We start from the raw sequence: 16,363 nt of genomic DNA, 5'->3' as shown, positions 1-16,363 counted from the left end.
TTAGGGATGGAGCATGGCACAACTTGAAGGTGAAGATGAGGTGGGCATTACCACTGCACGGTACTGTGCCGAATGCACTTAAAGAATAGTAAGCTGTGCAGTACTGATGTGAGGTGGAGGAAAATAATGAAAAATATTTCTGAAGAGGAAAATAAAGTGTTTATGTAACAGCTGTTGCCATTGTAACAAGAAAGTCTGGAAGTTACTCAAGAAGACACAAAATGCTAATGACAAATGTCATTATGATAAAATGTTTATTTGGATTTAACTGAGTATAAAGTATTCCAGTCCTCCTTCTATCTTTTAACCAAACAGCCTCATGCTTTTTCAGAAAAGACACGTGTCCAGTAGCTTTGCCTATGGCAGTTCTACCTCAGCATGACAGTAGATAACAAATGCTGCTCTTACTGGCTTATAACAAAAAAGCAAAATGTATTCCAAGTAAATGTGACACAGAGTCAGAAAAAGTTGGCCATAGGCAAATTTTGAAATTTTTTTTTTTTTTTTTTGCTTTCTAAGTACTTTGATAAGCAAAAGTAACTGATTTCCCTTCTTCCATCTTTAATCTATCTGTCCAGATCAGATGACACTAACTTTTGAATTTTTTTCACTGTTTTACTTTTTCTTCTTGCTCTGGGGTGTTTGCCTTTTCTGATCTGCAGAGAAGATAAAATGTAAGGCCAGCATTTAAAAAACAAAAAACAAAACAAAACAAAAAAAAACCAAAACAACAACAACAACAACAAAAACTGGTGTAACTTAATCTAATAGGATTAGCTTTTGGCTCTAACTTGAACTAAGTTTTCAGCGTGACTTTCATGTGTTAAGTTCATGTGGCTTATTTGCAAGAGATATACTGCAATTTCTTTGAAGTCTTGGTTGCAGAAATCTAGGTAGTCCTCTCCTTGTACTTTTCTAGGCATACTAAGCTTTGTAGAACCAGTCAAAGAATGATTATGATTAGAAAGGAAAAATAAATTGGCTTTGTAAATGCTCTGGAATGAAATTAGATAAACCTGTTAAACATTATGACCTAAGGCCAGTAAAATTTCCATCAATTTTAAGATGTCCTACATTCAAGAGAAAGGAGAGTTTTTGAATGCGCTTTATGTTCCTCAAAGATAATTTACCTTATGGTGCTGTACCATGAAAGAAAGACTTGTTCAAAGAAAAAGTGGCACATTTGCTTCAAAACATCACACATTAACTTAAAAAGGTTCCAAGAAAAGACTACTTTCAAAAGGATAATTTACATTACTGAGGAGCTGATTTCAAGTCTACCACACTTGGAGGTGGTATCAGCGGCGTGTAAAAGCTTCGTTTAATTTGCTCTGAAGTTTACCAAATTTCGTACTGAACATCATCAGAAAAAAGTGATTTTTTTCACTTTAAACATATGAAAATTTTGCATGTTTAGAAACAATACTACTGTTGCTAATTTTATATTGGGGAACCCATTGACGTCTGTTCTTTGTTTCTGTGATGGAGTGCCGTCAGTGTATGCGTATGTGATTATTGCTATCGTTTCTAATCCTCTCCGTTCAGATGGTGTCAGTGTCATCATGGCTGGATGTCACGCAGCAGGAGTGTTACCAGTCCAAGCAAGATTTATCTTTCACTTACACTTGAGAATGTGCCCAGCTAATCTACTGCACTGAGTGTTTCTAAATGTAACATTTCCTGAAGAGTACTTGTTTCCTTAGGTTTACATTGTCAAACAGTGAAAATTTTAAAGATTACTTGTACTTAAATTTGGAAATACCATTAATATTGAACAGTTGACAAAATAGAGCAAAGTAGTAGGTTTTCTTAAGTTGTTTTATTCTCACTTACATTGGTAGTATGAATTTTCATACAAGAGTATTAAATAGCATTCTCTCAGGAAAACAAGCAAAATTAATAAAACAAAGCTAGGGTGAGGTATGATTTCACTGCAGAATGTTATTATACTGGGTTGTTGTTAACTGCTTTCTTTAGAGCAGATACTGCATTGCAACGTCTTGTTAGGGAAGGACAAACCTTTATTTCTCTTACTTTGTAAAAGAAGTTACCATTTAAGACAGAGTTTAGCTTCTACAAATGCAGCTTGTGCTGAATGTAGAAAGCGGCTTTAAAGAAAAAAATCTCAGGTAAGGGTGGTGGTCATTTGCAGAAGCAACTTCTCAAAACTGGTGATTATCATTTTACCTCAAACTTTGTCCTACACAGTTATCACACAAATGGCAGAGAACTGTTTATCACAGCAGGGACCCAGTTAAGAAAGGTTGATTACTATTCACCTTGTGTAACCAACCTGCAGTATGATGATGTCACCACATAACAAGCTTACTTCAGAGTTGTTAGCCTGTCATTCCTCTTCTCTTTCCCTTCCTGGTGTCTGGTGCTCTAAGCACTCCCAGATTTTGTTGAAACTACATGGGTATTTGTAGCAACTTACTGAGGGTACTAATAAATCTTATTGTTATGACTGCAAACATTTGGATGGCAAACAGTTTCTCATATTCATATAGTTAATGATGCTTTTCTATCGGACTTTATATTGTTAAGAATGACTCTGTTTTATCTTCTTCAGTTGTGATTAAGAATTGAAAGAAAAAATGAATAGCATGTGGTGTTTAATTATCTGTTTTTGATGAGATTGTTCCACAGTTGTGCTATTAACACTCGTTAGTATTTTAGTGTTGCCTTTCAGAAATTCAGCATAGCTTTTATTTTTAAACATTTGAATCAGTGCATGAAATGAAGCCTTATAAAGATGTTTGTTTTCAGTATGACTGTAGATGTTTTTCAGACTCTAAAGACTGAGCATGTGCTGCTGTTTACCTTCAGTGTGATGGGCAGAGAGGTTTTAGTGTTTACATATTTGTTCACATAAAGTTTGTGAGAATGGAGTAACTGGAAGGCCTCCCTTCTGTTTCAGGTTTAGTCATGTCTGAGTAGGTTTGAGAAGATGTGAGGGAGGATGACGAAAAAATGTGCAGGCTGTATGAAAGGTGTAGTTTCCTAAAGAAATTAGTCCGCACTGATGAAGGGAAAAAGGCCAGTAGTTGAAGCATGGATGTCATGTTTCTTGGAGATTAGAAAACGCTTTGCGTGCTGTAGCGTTCTTGTAGTGTAAATAATAATCCTACCTTTGTGCTTAGCAAACACTGTGAAGTCAGCGTCACCTGTTGATAACTTCATGCACTTTGGCCTCTGAGCATATTGTTTTTGGTGGTTGGATGCAATTAAACAGTCTGACTTGCATCATGTATCTTGACAGCTTTGAAAGGTGACTAAGCTGAATTTGGTGAGAAGCAAATGGAAAAATTGTCTAGAATAAGCACACTGAAATGGAACATGAAATAGCTAGAAGAAAATGCTTCGTGAGATTCTGTTGCAGTCATGTTTTGGTTTATTCTTTGTTAAGGTTAATAAATGGACCTGCTCTTGTCTAATGTAGAGTCAGAGTATCTAAATCGTGGTAATAAAAAAATATTAACTGAAAGACCCTCTTTGAGACAAGAGCTGCTTAAAAGAGCTGCAACTAAGTCTAAAGAAATGAACATGGTAAGAATTTTAATACTTACGAGAGTTCTCCTGAGTGCTTTTTTCATTGAAGTGTTCAGCATTAATTTTGTTTTGCAAATGGCAGACCTTGTGTCTTTTGTCCTGTACAACATATTGGCTCTTTTAGTTGATGCTGGAAAGCCTAATTCTTGAACGTCGCACTTTCTGCTCTTTAACTGTACCACTTAAATCCTTCAAATTCTTGAGGACCATTTAGATACACTACTGGGAATATTTTTTGAAAAATCTTAGTTGTAGCATAAGTGAAAGATGGATTGTATTATTACAGTAACTCTATTTTAAGAAATTTCTCTTTACTCCGGGAGTTGATGCATCATTTTAATGTAGGATTTTAGTTAGGTCTATTTGAACGTGTTGAAGTAAATCTTCTGGCCCTTCTTAAAAATGATTGCTTAGAAACTTTCTGAAAGTTCTTTTCTCTTATGTTCATAATGTATATGGTGTGTCAACTGCTTTCATGCTTGAGAAACTAGATTTTTCTTTCTCTATAAGAATTACTATATATACTGTGCTTGCAAAAAAAAAATCTATGGGCTGTACTGGAGAAATGATTCTTCAGGTGGGAAAACTGAGACACCTTTAGCTTCAGGACTGTTATGTTATCATATAGACTTGATTTTACTTTAAGGATAAAGTTTTGATGTGGTGATTTTTCATTTTGGTTTTGTAGTTAGTGAATGTATGTTTGGACAACAGATGACTGGAAAGAAGGTGGGTTATACTCAGATGAATGTTTTGTTTGACAAGGATTGGACTTATGTTGCACACTGCTTGACAAATACTTCTCTTTAGAAATGGCATGTTGTAGCATCTTGCTCAAAGATTTAATTAAAAATGAGGTTATGTTTACTCAGCACATGTTGGAGTTAATTATAGATATACTAAAATGAAAAGCTTCATGTTTTGCCAAGTCAAGAGCAAAAGCTTAAGTAATTATACAAAGAATAGGGTATGGTTTATGATCCCAGCACATCTTTAGGCAAAATTCCCATGAAAATGGAAGTGTGTGTATGTAGATGTATAGCAGCACTTGTCTTTGTATGGGCTAGACCAAGTTTCCCTTTGTGTTTGTTGTCAGAAACAGTTCTTAAATGCTCTGAGTGCATTGATCAGGCAAAATAAATAAAATGCAGTTGAATAATAGCCAGTTGTAAGCAATCTGTGTGATGCTGTTTCTTTGATCTGTGAAGCAAAAGTGCAGGTGAGTGGGGTGTGTGAGCAGTGGTGGCAGCAGGGAGGCACTGATCTCTGCAGCACTCAAATTCAGGTTTGCCAAATACTACTCTTTCTTTCCTAACAAAAAGTGGGGCTTCCATTTCTAATTAATATTTCTGTGTTCTCTTGATGCCTCTGCGTGCTGCATTCAGTTGTTGCCTTTTGCTTCGTTTAAGTTGAATCCAAAGGACAGTTTCTAGTTTCTTCATATGCCTTTAGTATTTTAGAAGTGCAAATTGCAGCCACATTTACAAGAGCTTAATGACATGCATACTCTTCATTTCACTTCTGTTCAAATCCTTGTTCTTTTTAAGGCAAATTGTTTTAGAAATAGTCCATTTAAGTCCCATTATAATACATTTGTAGACTTAAAAAAAAAAAAAAAAAAAAAAAAAAAAAAGACTTCAAAGCATTTGAGAGAGATTCTCTGAAGCTGATAAGGCAGGTTGTCATCTTTTACAGACGGGAAAGTGCTTTAACAGAAGTGATTTGCTCCAGGCCACAGCAGGAGTCAGTGTTAACCAGAAATAGAACTTGGGTGTTCCCATTCCATTTGTTGAGACCACACCTTTATGAGGTTAGTCGTGTTTAATATTGGGGAGGACTGAGTTTTCCTACCTGTTATTAGGAAATGAGTAATTATCTCTTCATAATCAATAATCCTCTGAGTTAATAAGAAATTAATAGCAGTAAGATCAATGAGGCTTTTATAACTGAAGCACGTTGTGTTTCTGACAAGCTGGAAGACTTCATGAAGAACTTAAAAAGTATAACTTGTACAGTATCATTTTCTCTTGCATAGGTAACTTCAGTTTTAATGATGAAGAGGGTTAAATCAAACTACAATTAATTACTGCTCTGCCTGTTTAGAAAATAACCCTAGGAATGTTAATTGATAAATGCAAAGCAAAACAGACTTAGCAATATGCTTTGCTAATTGGGGGCAAGGGAAGCTTTGAGATGTGAAAACTGTGTATTCATTTTTCTCTTTTTTTTTTAAAGTCACTATAAAATACAATATCCGTATTTACTATTCATACCAATATTTCACTGGTAAAGACTTCCTGAATACTCGACTTAGCAATTCTGAATAGAGCTCAATATGAGGTATTTCAGTAAATCTTAATTAAGAAGTTATGTTTACATGCCTTTCCCTACCTCTGTTTTCACAGTAGATTTCCTGTGATCAGGGCTGTAGCATGCCAGTAATTCTATTATTCTTATGGATCTTGGCATTAAAATATGCAGTCTAACTTAATTTTTAAATATGTTTTTCATATTTTTCAGAAACCTCAAGTCGGGGGCTGGTGGGGGTGCTGGGGAGTGAAGGTGGAGGAGAAAATACATTGATATTTCGTGGGTCTTTTCCTGCTATCTATCCCTTCTGCCTTTATTACAGTCTGATTAAGCTAGGTTATGCTGATACTTATCAACGTTCAATTTTTTGTGTGATTGTGTCTTTAAAAGCTGAGGCACAAACTGATGCAGGCTCTGTTCTTTTTTCAGAGTTGGCGTAATGTTAGTCCACTCTGCTTTCCTAATTTAGTAACATGTATGCAGGATGGGGCAGGTTTGGTACGCCAGGCACCAATCCAGGAGTGTGGTGTTTTTAAGTAAATGGACTTGTGGGGATTTGAGGAAAACATAGATTGGGTTACATGAGCTTTGCACTCGGTGAGTCTGCGACTATTTAAAGGAACATGAACTCTCAAATACAAATCTCTCGATTCTTGTCGTAAGAAAATTGGTTTTCCTGAAATACATAGATGTCTTTTAAATTTTAAATGCAATAACAGCTTGTTTTCTTAACACATGCAGTTTTATTCAGTAGACTGTGTCCTGCAATAAATTATATATATTTTACCAGTCAGCTTACTAACTGAAATTAATATTAGCTCTTATGGAGAACAACAAAAAAATTGTTCTTTACCCAAATCAGTGTGAAACTTGCCAACACTTGCCTGTTACTGTGGTTTTTTTAACATCAAGGTTAGTAAGGCTTTAGTAATGATGCTGTGTTAGTGGAAGCACAGTGAAAATATGGTAACTTCAAGACATTCTTTGGCTTTCTAGCAGGAGAACATTTTGATTTAGTGTAAGCTACTATACAGCTCTGTCCTCACAGTCAGTAAGAATGACTTTTTTTTTTTTTGGTAAGAAAAAATTTCCATGGAAAACTATAGGGAAGGATTATCTCAGAAGAACTGAACAAAATGGTCTTGTGGATGGTTACTGTTGTTGGACTTCATGACCTAAACAGAGGTGACCAAAGCACAGGGTGGTGTATTGTACAAGTGCTGCTCCTTAACAGATTAGCTTTCATGCATGTCCAAACACAGTGGTGCCTATTTAATTAAAGGATGTTGGTGGTGTGAGATTTTATAACAGAGTCTGCATTGCTCAAATATTTGGTTTGGTTTAAATTCTCAGGAGGACTGTGAGTACCTCCGAGTGCTTTAAATTTATGGGGAGGGAAGCGAAGACAGAAGAAAAAAAAAAGTTTTATTAAATTCCTGGAAATTTTTACCAACTGAAGTTTTTCTGTATACCCTAACCTGGATAATGTGTCAGGATGAGTCATCTGTGTATACCAACCTGTTCACTATTCTCTTTGTCTGCTTGCCCCCTTCTTACAGTTACTTTTTTCCATAATTCTGTGTCACTTCCCCTCACTGAGTGTCTTTGGAAAGCCTTTTTGTTAGTATCATACCATCTTCACCATGGAAGGTTTATAACATCAGTGGATGCTAGTAGCAAAAGCAGACATAAAAACATACGGTCAGAAAAATTCTAGAACTATGTTTTCAGTTCTATGCATTCCAGTGTAGGTTTTCTTGTTCGACCTCTTCTTCTAGATAGGCTTCTATAGGGTGTACTGGAACTGAAGTATTTCCTGTGACTGCAGGGGAAATGATGCTAAGAGCCAAAAAATTGGAAAAAGAAAAAAAAAATGCTTCAAGAAAGGCCTGTGGTATTTATCATCATACTGTTGCACAGTAGGTTGTCAAAAATGCATGTGTTCGGTGTATGTGTGCTGTAATTCATTAATCAGGAAACTAATAGAAAACATCTGAAGAAGCCGTAACTTTAACATTTATAGTGTGTACTCTTGGGCTGGCAAATTTAACTTAAAATTTGCTATTGTAATTTAGCTCAGTGATTGGGAAAAACATTTGGAAACAAAGGTATTTTAATTAGTGTGTTTTTGTTTTTTGAAAAACAAAACAAAACAAAAAACTGATATTACTCAGTGCATTTGATTTCCAAATGCCTTCAGTTTTGTGAAATGTGGTTCTTAAAACAGCTGTGGTCGTTATGTATCTGGAAAAGTGATCAGGGACAAATTGAAATTGCTGTCATGGCTTCATGTCAGTAGCTTGGAGTCTCAAGTCCTTGTAAGGTAAAAGTGTAGAGACCAGGAACCTAGCAAGTGTTTGGACTTTCTAACACTTGTTCAACAATATTTAGAAGTTGCTCAGCTTGTTACTGATTTCATCTTCTTTTTATCGCACATTTTAACAAGATGATGATGAGTTGGGCTCTATCACAGTGTTTTTTTTTTCCTTAGGTCCCTACATTTTTTGATTATCCTTTAACTTGGATACTGCTTGGTTGAGTTTTGACTGTATTTAAGGTATGAATGGTGTTCTTATATAATTACCGAGTTGACAGAGAGATCCAGGAGTGTCTGTAGGGTTCAATACCTCAGCATTTCAGATCATGTCCATTTCATTTAAATTCTTCATGTGATCTGGGCAGAGGATGGTTTGACCTGTAAATATTCCCTTGTTTGTCTGATAGTTCTTATTGGTCACAGAGTCTTAGTGAAAGTTATGGTCTCATCATATATCTGGAAAGAGACATCTCTCAAGGCGACACCACTTGAGTTTTAATTTTTAAAATGATTTTTTTGTTATATCCATGGTAGAAGAGATGTGTTTTTAGAAGGCAAGAATATCTTAGTGGAAGGTTGTCTGCTACCTGATGTTGCCCGGTCTGTCTTCAGTTTTGATTTCCAATGAGCCTTGATACCCTGTGCATCTATGTAGGTGTGTATACAAGGTGTGTGTATGTATACATGATTTTAGTGTTTCGAAATTGACTAGTTCAGACTAAGAAAGGTCCATCTCTTGCCACTTGCTCTTTACTGTTCTGTGAGATCATTGTGTAGGATACCATGTGTCAGACTTGCAGAATCCGGCCTCTCCGGTTCCATGCTTCCTACCATCAAACTGTGCCTTTCCTTCTCTGAAAAGAAGTTTGCAGGAAATCTGGGGAGGTGTGGATGAAATCAGGACGGAGGAGAGAAAAGCCAATCTAATTATTACCAGTGATATTCTTGAGCCTGTTGTGTTTCTAGCTTTGTAGTACTCCACTTGTGAAAATCAAAGTCTTTGCTGGAACATGTATGTTTTCTAAGCTCTGGGCCATGGGCTTTCCCCCTGGTAGCTGTTCCCCTTAAGGGCTTTTAGGTAGGAGATGAAGGAATTGTGCCAAGATGAATGAGTTTGAACACTGCTTCTAATGTTGGTGTACTTGGACGATACGTGCATTCCAGAGAGGCTGTGAGCAGATAGTGCTGGATTCTATTGTTATGAGATTTGATGCTGCCTCTTGAATCCTGGCTCATGCTTCTTATTGAGCAGCCGTTGATTTCTTGAGTCACTGTAAGCATTGTTTTGCCAGGGGTTTTCCTCCTGTCTGTGGGAGGTGGACTGGGGATTTGAAGATACTTAGTGTGCTTTAAGTAGTTGTTGCAAGCATTGATTTTAGGCTTACAACTTTACAGAGATATCACAGATCTTATAACTGTAGAAGTGCTGTAGTTATGTTACAGAGTTGTAAGCCTTTTTATTAAAAAAGCCTGAAGTAGAAATTATGTAAGCATTCCATTAAGCAAATTTTTTTTCTGCTAAACTCATATTTCTTAGTAAATTGTTAAAATACAGATTAAAAAAATGTCACTCTGTCACACGTGTATGAAACCTCCAGACTTTGCTTAAAGTCTACCAGACACATATCAGATGCAAAATATTAAATGACAAGGAACTAAAAAATTGATTTTAATACAGAGGTGGCATGTCTTTAGGTGATACTGAAATCAGAAATGGGACAATAAGGAAATGCTCCTACCATGTGCAGATAGTTCATACAGTGATGCACTAAATAATCTTTGCAGAAGAAATGATAACCCTGAATTTTCTAGGGTAAAATGAGATCAGAGCCTCGGTGGAGTTAATCCAGCCAACTCTACTCTCCGCTCGTACCATCACTGAGCTGTCGCTTCAGAATGGAGGGCTTCTGAAAGTCTCTTGTCCTTTGAGGATGCTCCCAATGACATGCTGAGCCAGGGGCTACAAGACAAAAGTGGGAAGTTCATTCAGCAATATGTAACTTTAAAGAACATTAAGTTGTCATTGCTGCTTTGATCAGTGATAGAGTATTCTTTGATAAAACTCAGATCTAAGGGCTTCGGGCTGTACGATCAAAACAATGCATTCTGTTCCTTTTAGTTTTGAAAATGTGTTTCTACAGTCTTTATAAAAACTAGAATGTGTTTGTTAGAGCTGATTAAACCTGGCACACAGACCTAAATAATGAAGGTCAAATAGAATTATTTGTTGTGGGTTTTGTGTGTGTGTTTTGATTGCTTGAAAGCTTAGATTTGAAGTTTATGGAGAGAACTCATAATGAAAGTTCCATGCGGAAGGAAAAAATAACTGAAAATAGTCAAGGTTGTATTTGAATTCAGTCAGTATTTGATTTGCAGTGGTTGTTTTGTTTATTGGCTGTATGGCAGTGGAGGTTCTTCAGTTGTTGCCGGTCGGTTCAGTTCCAGTGGAGCTGAACCCCAGATGCAGGAAAGCAGGTTACCAGGAGTTTAATTTGCAGTTACATCAGCCGGTGTTGCAGTGTTGCATTGGCTGTTTGAAGGTATTGGTTATATAAGTGCTTGAAAGCCCATTAAAGATGATCGTAACTAATAGTTCCTTTTACTTCATGCATTACCAGTGTCGACCCTAAAGCTCTACAGATCACTGACAGCTCTGGCAAATTTTCTCCTATCCTCAAACTCTTGGCGGCAGTTCAGAGAGTTGTCACAACTGAGGTGACGTGGTGCTTTGTTGCTGAGCTGGCTGCTTTCCTGTGCAACTGTCTTCAGTACTGCTGAAAATGAATGTAGACATCATTTGGTTTATTACGATAGGATGCTTTGATCTATGTTAAGATAATGTGGTTTTTTTGAGTTTTTCATGCTTAAGAAAAAAAGTAAAACAAAAAGAAATTGTTAGGATTTTTCAAATTCTTTCTTATTGTAATAAAATATGCGAGTTAGTGTAACATTTTTCAAGTTGTCACTCCCTTCTCTTTGAAGCTTCTTTCAACCTGCTGAATCTACTGTAAGAGCACAGCAAATCCGCTTCTGTGGAATTTGATACAAGGGCTTTTCCATGGTAGGCCTGGCAGCAGTCATGTTCAGAACGACATACCTTGGGGCTATCATTGGGTGGATTCTCCTCCTTGTGCAATGAACACATTGTTTTTTTGCCTGTGAGAGGAAAAATATGGGACTTGCAGTAGCTCTGTTACTTTTGAGTGTCTATTGTTGCAAAAATAGCTTATTAGAGTCAACATATTCTAAGAAATCAATGTGAATTTCAGTGGTCATATAGTGCCAAATACCAGGCTTAATTTGTAAGTAAAGGAGTTTCAGAGGAAGTGAGTTCTCATCTCATCTGTCAGCACTGAATTCTTCTGGTGATGATTCTGATAGTAAAGATCTGACTTCATCGATTGCCTGCTTAAAGACATATGTGATGTATATGAAGTTCATATCTGAAACTTCATAACAGATGCTCTTAAAAATACTTCTAAAAGACTTATATAAATGTTACCCAAAGGCAAAACTGAAATTAGAGAGGATTTTAAGGTGCTCAGGGCTTGTCTCATAAACATTTTCAATGGCTGTTCACATGGCTGAAAACAGATGTGTATGGACAAGGCTGAGCCTAAAACTCCCAAGATTTTGAGAGCTGGGTATGTGCTACGTAGGACGTGTTTCATGTATGAATGGTGTATTTCTGTAATAAGAAAACTTATATGGCCAATATATTCAATAGCATTAGTGAGATTTTTCAGAAAACCTCAGCTTTGAACAGATACTAAACTGTGGGTCTTTTTCTGTGAGATTTTTCATCACTTTGTAAATGTGTGGAAAAAGGGCACGAAACACTGCTTTGCAAATTCCAGGTTTGCGTTAGAAACGGCAGGGTACGGCGCTGCCAAGGAGCTCTGTGTTCTGCTGCGCTGACTTGAGTATGGCAGGGTCTTAAGCAAAGACCAAGTAATCCAAGCAAGCTAAAACAGCTTTTCTGAACAGTTATGCCAGTGCTTATTGTCTTTACTAACATGATTTGAAAATAAATTCATGGTGGGAAAAACTGCACTTAATTGTATCATTTACCACCATAAGATGATTGGTAGAAGTTAAGCAGCATGCATCTGCTGTGACAGACACGGCTGCAGACTTGCTTATGGAATGCAGGAGTTATTAGTTCACAGATCCTATTCATCTGTTTTGTTAAGAGGTGATTTTCAGTGAACTGAACTTTTGAAATAATTTGCTACTGATATTTTGTGTAAAACTTCTTGGCTACTTGAAAAAAATGATTTGTCGCTGTTGTAGGAAATCAGCGTTTGTGACCAAACAAAATAGCTCTTGACTCTAAATTCTGTGACTTTATAAGGTTGGATGCTGAAAGCTGACATTTTTTTCCCCTTAAAGTCTTATGTCTCTACAAAGTAAAGCTGTCTATGAATGTACTTTTGTCACTTTGGTTCCCCCTCCCCCTCCTTTTTTTTTTTAACTTACCCTAAGCTCTTATAAGTTGCATACAATGATTAGCTATATTAACGGGTAGTTGACTTTATGTGTGCATTAAGCAAATGTAATTCACTAGGGCATGAGTGCTCAGGGAGGCTTGGCGAACAGAATTGTTCAGTCTTTGAAAGTGAGCTAAAAGAAATTGTTAGTGCTGTGCAGTAGAATTTTAGAGTGTATAGATTTCCATTTTGATCTTCCTGGCCACATGCATTATTATTTTACATCTACCATTGTGAGAAATTGAAATCAAAACTACTTACTACTGATACCTTTGTTTTTACTCAGCTGGTCTGTTAAATAAATGAGGGCAAACTAAAATGCATCATTTACTGACAGTAAATGTAAATGGTAAAAGCCTATAAGGAGAGTGTGTGGAACCAGAGGTATTATGTGAGATTAACTTTCCTGTGGTTCCTGTCACACATGCAGAGTTCGTTACCTGTGTTTCAGTTACCTTAATTTTATTGCTGTGGTATTTGAAATAAGGGGCCATGTTTAACTTAGCATTGTGCAAATCTGCATTAAATTATCATTCGTTATTGAAAGCTCTGATGCAGAACAACACCAAGTATACTCAGGTTGGTAATTATTTAATGTTTGAGAGCTTTATGGACTAGGACTACTTATTTGTTTATCTAAGAGAATGAAATTAAGCATGGCCAAGTGTGGGCTTATTTGGAGTATAATTGTAAGCCTTGTCTATTTTGTGCCAGTCTGAAGTACTAAGCAGTGATATTGTCCACTGATTGAGATAAGGCTTGCAGTTTCTCACATATTTTGAAAACTGGGACATGGCTGTAGTTGTTTTGTTTGAAGTCTGATGTTGTCTTCTTTGGTAACAATCTCAGAAACTGTTAGTTGTTAGTCAGTACCATTTTTCAGTAGTTGCCTCATCTTGAGAGCAGCCTACTGCGTGGCCTTGCAGATACAGATGTGGGCACAAACCAGCTGGGGAAGTAAGGAGGATCTGGGGAACCTCCTGTTACTGCTACCAGGAAAGGGCATCAGAATCCATAGCTTTCTTTTAAGGAAGTTTCACCTATATTGTAATAGGAGTATTTCCTCTGAATATTCAGCAGTCACTCCCCTGTAATTACTGTTGCAATTTGTAGTAACTGCTGGTCTGTTGAAGTTCCTGCCCTGAAGTGGACTGAAAGAACTTCTGTTTTCATAGGTCTTCAGTGAAGGCAATCCCATTCATTAGTGTTCCTTTGAAAAACTAATCTGGTGACTCCACTGTTGTAGATGTGGTTCCAAGCTAAAGAATTTCCTTCTGTTCTTCTCCTTTCCATTCTACCAACCAAATTTGTAGTTGTTTTTTTCTCTGTTACTGAGGCAGTTGACCTTCAGGAAAGATGCTCCTTAGATGTCTGCCATGAATGGGCATAATTTGGCTTTGCACAGTGTAGTAGTTTTCCACTGAAAGATAAAAATCTAACCTGGGCGTGTGTGTGTGTGTGTGTGTAGCTTTTGTTATGTATTTAGTTATTTCCTGGAGAAGCACAGTGAAAAATCTCAACCCGAAGAAAAGAAACAAAGATGTGCCCTTTTCCAGGCAGTAGAGAACCAGCTGATAGCAACAGTCAAAGCAGACAGGTCTTTGCTTGGCTTAAAGTAGTACACTAAAGTAGTAATGGCTTAGGAGCACTAAGTACTGAGCTACATTGTCAGAGACCAGTCTGTTGTCTTGAATTTTTTCCTCTGAAAAAGAAAGGAAAAAGCTGTCCTGGATCTTAGAGCTAGGATTGGTGTGTCTGTGTGGCTTCCTGAGCCATCCTTAATCACTTCCTGAGGAAGCTCATTTGTTTACTGTGTTTGTAAGCGATGATTGGTTTGTTGCACATAATCTAAGTCTCTCTTGTTAATCAGCATCTCAGTTCAAAGCACTGGCTCTTTATTTTGTTCACAAAGGCTTTCCAAAAAGTGTTTTTGTTTTTTTTTTTTTTTGCATTTCATGTATTGACAGGAGTGCACAGTGAGTTATGGGTGATGTGCAGCAGTAAAGACAGTAAGACAGAAATAAAACAAGGGTAACATAAAAGATGTCATGCTTTATTCATACTGTATTTGTTTACGTTCATACCACTGAGGAATACTCAGGAAAAAAAAAAAAAAATAAACAGCTGTTGCTCAGAGGAAGAACAGCAGCAAAAATACATCACTTCCTTAATGAGACTTTTTTTTATAAGGAACGAGCAGAATTTTCCATGTAGCCTACTTGAAGTACCATTCTTTCTCTTCATGGTTTATATTGGCTCCTCTATCCAAAATTTGGGACATCATTTAATAAAACTGTAGCAAACTGTTAGCATAGTAATTCTGCATCTATTATATGTTTGCTTAACAACAGGATCTCACTTTGGAGTAGTAAAGTGCTAGGCAGAGCACAGTGGAATAAAATAAGTTGTTTTCTGAGGAAGGAAAGCTGGCTGATGGTTTCATGGCCCGCAGTTACCTTTGTGCATAAACAGCTGCTTCCCCCACACCCTCACTCTTTATTTTGGATGAGTCCTCGCTCATTTCTTTAACCTGTTCCCTTACTTATTCCTCTTGCCATCCTTTTTGGCTGTTCTCACATGTGTTAATTTCTGATGTATTTATGATCAGAGTTGTTCTAACTATCCTCATTTAAACTGCCAAATTATGGAATAAAGTGGAATTCCACATGTGTTTCTGCAAGCATAAGCACAAGCACTTATGCAAGTTGAAGAATAACAGTTTAAAAAAGTAGTTATCTTATATAAGGAGATTTGGCAAGGCATCTGTCTTAAATAATGTGAGCAAACGCATAGCCTTAACTCTGGTAGCTGCTTCTTTTGGTGTTGCGTGGATTCTTGACAGTGTGTCGTCTCCTATCACTTACTGCTGGGGAAGATGTCTGCTGGAGAATCGATCTGCCTGTGGGTGTCTGCCAGCAGAGGTTTGCAGGCACCTGCGTGGGCTTAGGTGTGGTGCCCTGTGCATTGAGGTAAACGTGGAACACAACCGAAGAACTGCTGCAGGTCTGTGCTCTCAGCCTGCTGCTTCAGTACCGATGTTGAGGAGAGAGAGGACATATGAAACGGGCAACTTTGGTGTTCTCAGTTTAAATTTAATTGTGGTAAGAGGTGGGAAACCACTGACCTTTCGGAGAGTTTGCCTTAACGAGACCCTCACACCTGATGCGTTTTCAGCCACTTTGCTGAACTGAAGTTGCTGTTTTGCAAGATTAGACTTCAGAATGCCACTCATCCCACTTTTGTGAACGATGGTACAAAGTAAATAAGGTTTGGTACTAAATTGGTGCGTGACATTTAGCAGTGACAATTTGGATGAAAGATTGTATGTGGGCATGTGCAGTAGAAGCGTATATTTTGCACTTATTTTGAGTTTTGTCTGCTACCGAAATGATTTTGAAAAGTGTCAATACAGTTAATGGCTGAGGCAGGGGAGGCACAATTGGGAACATCTTTGAGTGTTACTCACATGAGTAGGTTCATTCAGGAAAACACTTGTGCCACAAAAGAACTTTGACTCTGTTCTTTCCAGTCAGGAAATTTATGTGAAGTGGAACCAACTTAAGGCTTAAGCAACCAAGGCTTACTTAAAAACTACAGATTCAGTTTCAATCAGCTGGGATAGAGGCTTTTCTTCATTTTTATGGGTTTGAACATATTCAGGGCCCTGTTTAAAAACAGGCTATTCATGAAATAG

At 37.2% G+C, this 16,363-nt stretch overlaps 1 protein-coding gene across 2 annotated transcripts in view; it reads left to right on the top strand.

Moving 5' to 3' along the window:
* Positions 1-16,363, top strand: part of LRRC28 (leucine rich repeat containing 28) — a gene marked incomplete at both ends in the record, with an annotated part of 44,647 nt that overhangs the window by 7,420 nt on the left and 20,864 nt on the right. The gene's annotated exons all lie outside the window — the stretch shown is intronic.

This window comes from Tetrao urogallus (assembly GCF_951394365.1).
Source record: "Tetrao urogallus genome assembly, chromosome: 11".
In the NCBI taxonomy this organism is placed as follows: Eukaryota; Metazoa; Chordata; class Aves; order Galliformes; family Phasianidae; genus Tetrao; species Tetrao urogallus.
The sequence above is the reverse complement of the archived record's forward strand: the minus strand, read 5'-3'. Positions and strand labels throughout refer to the sequence as shown.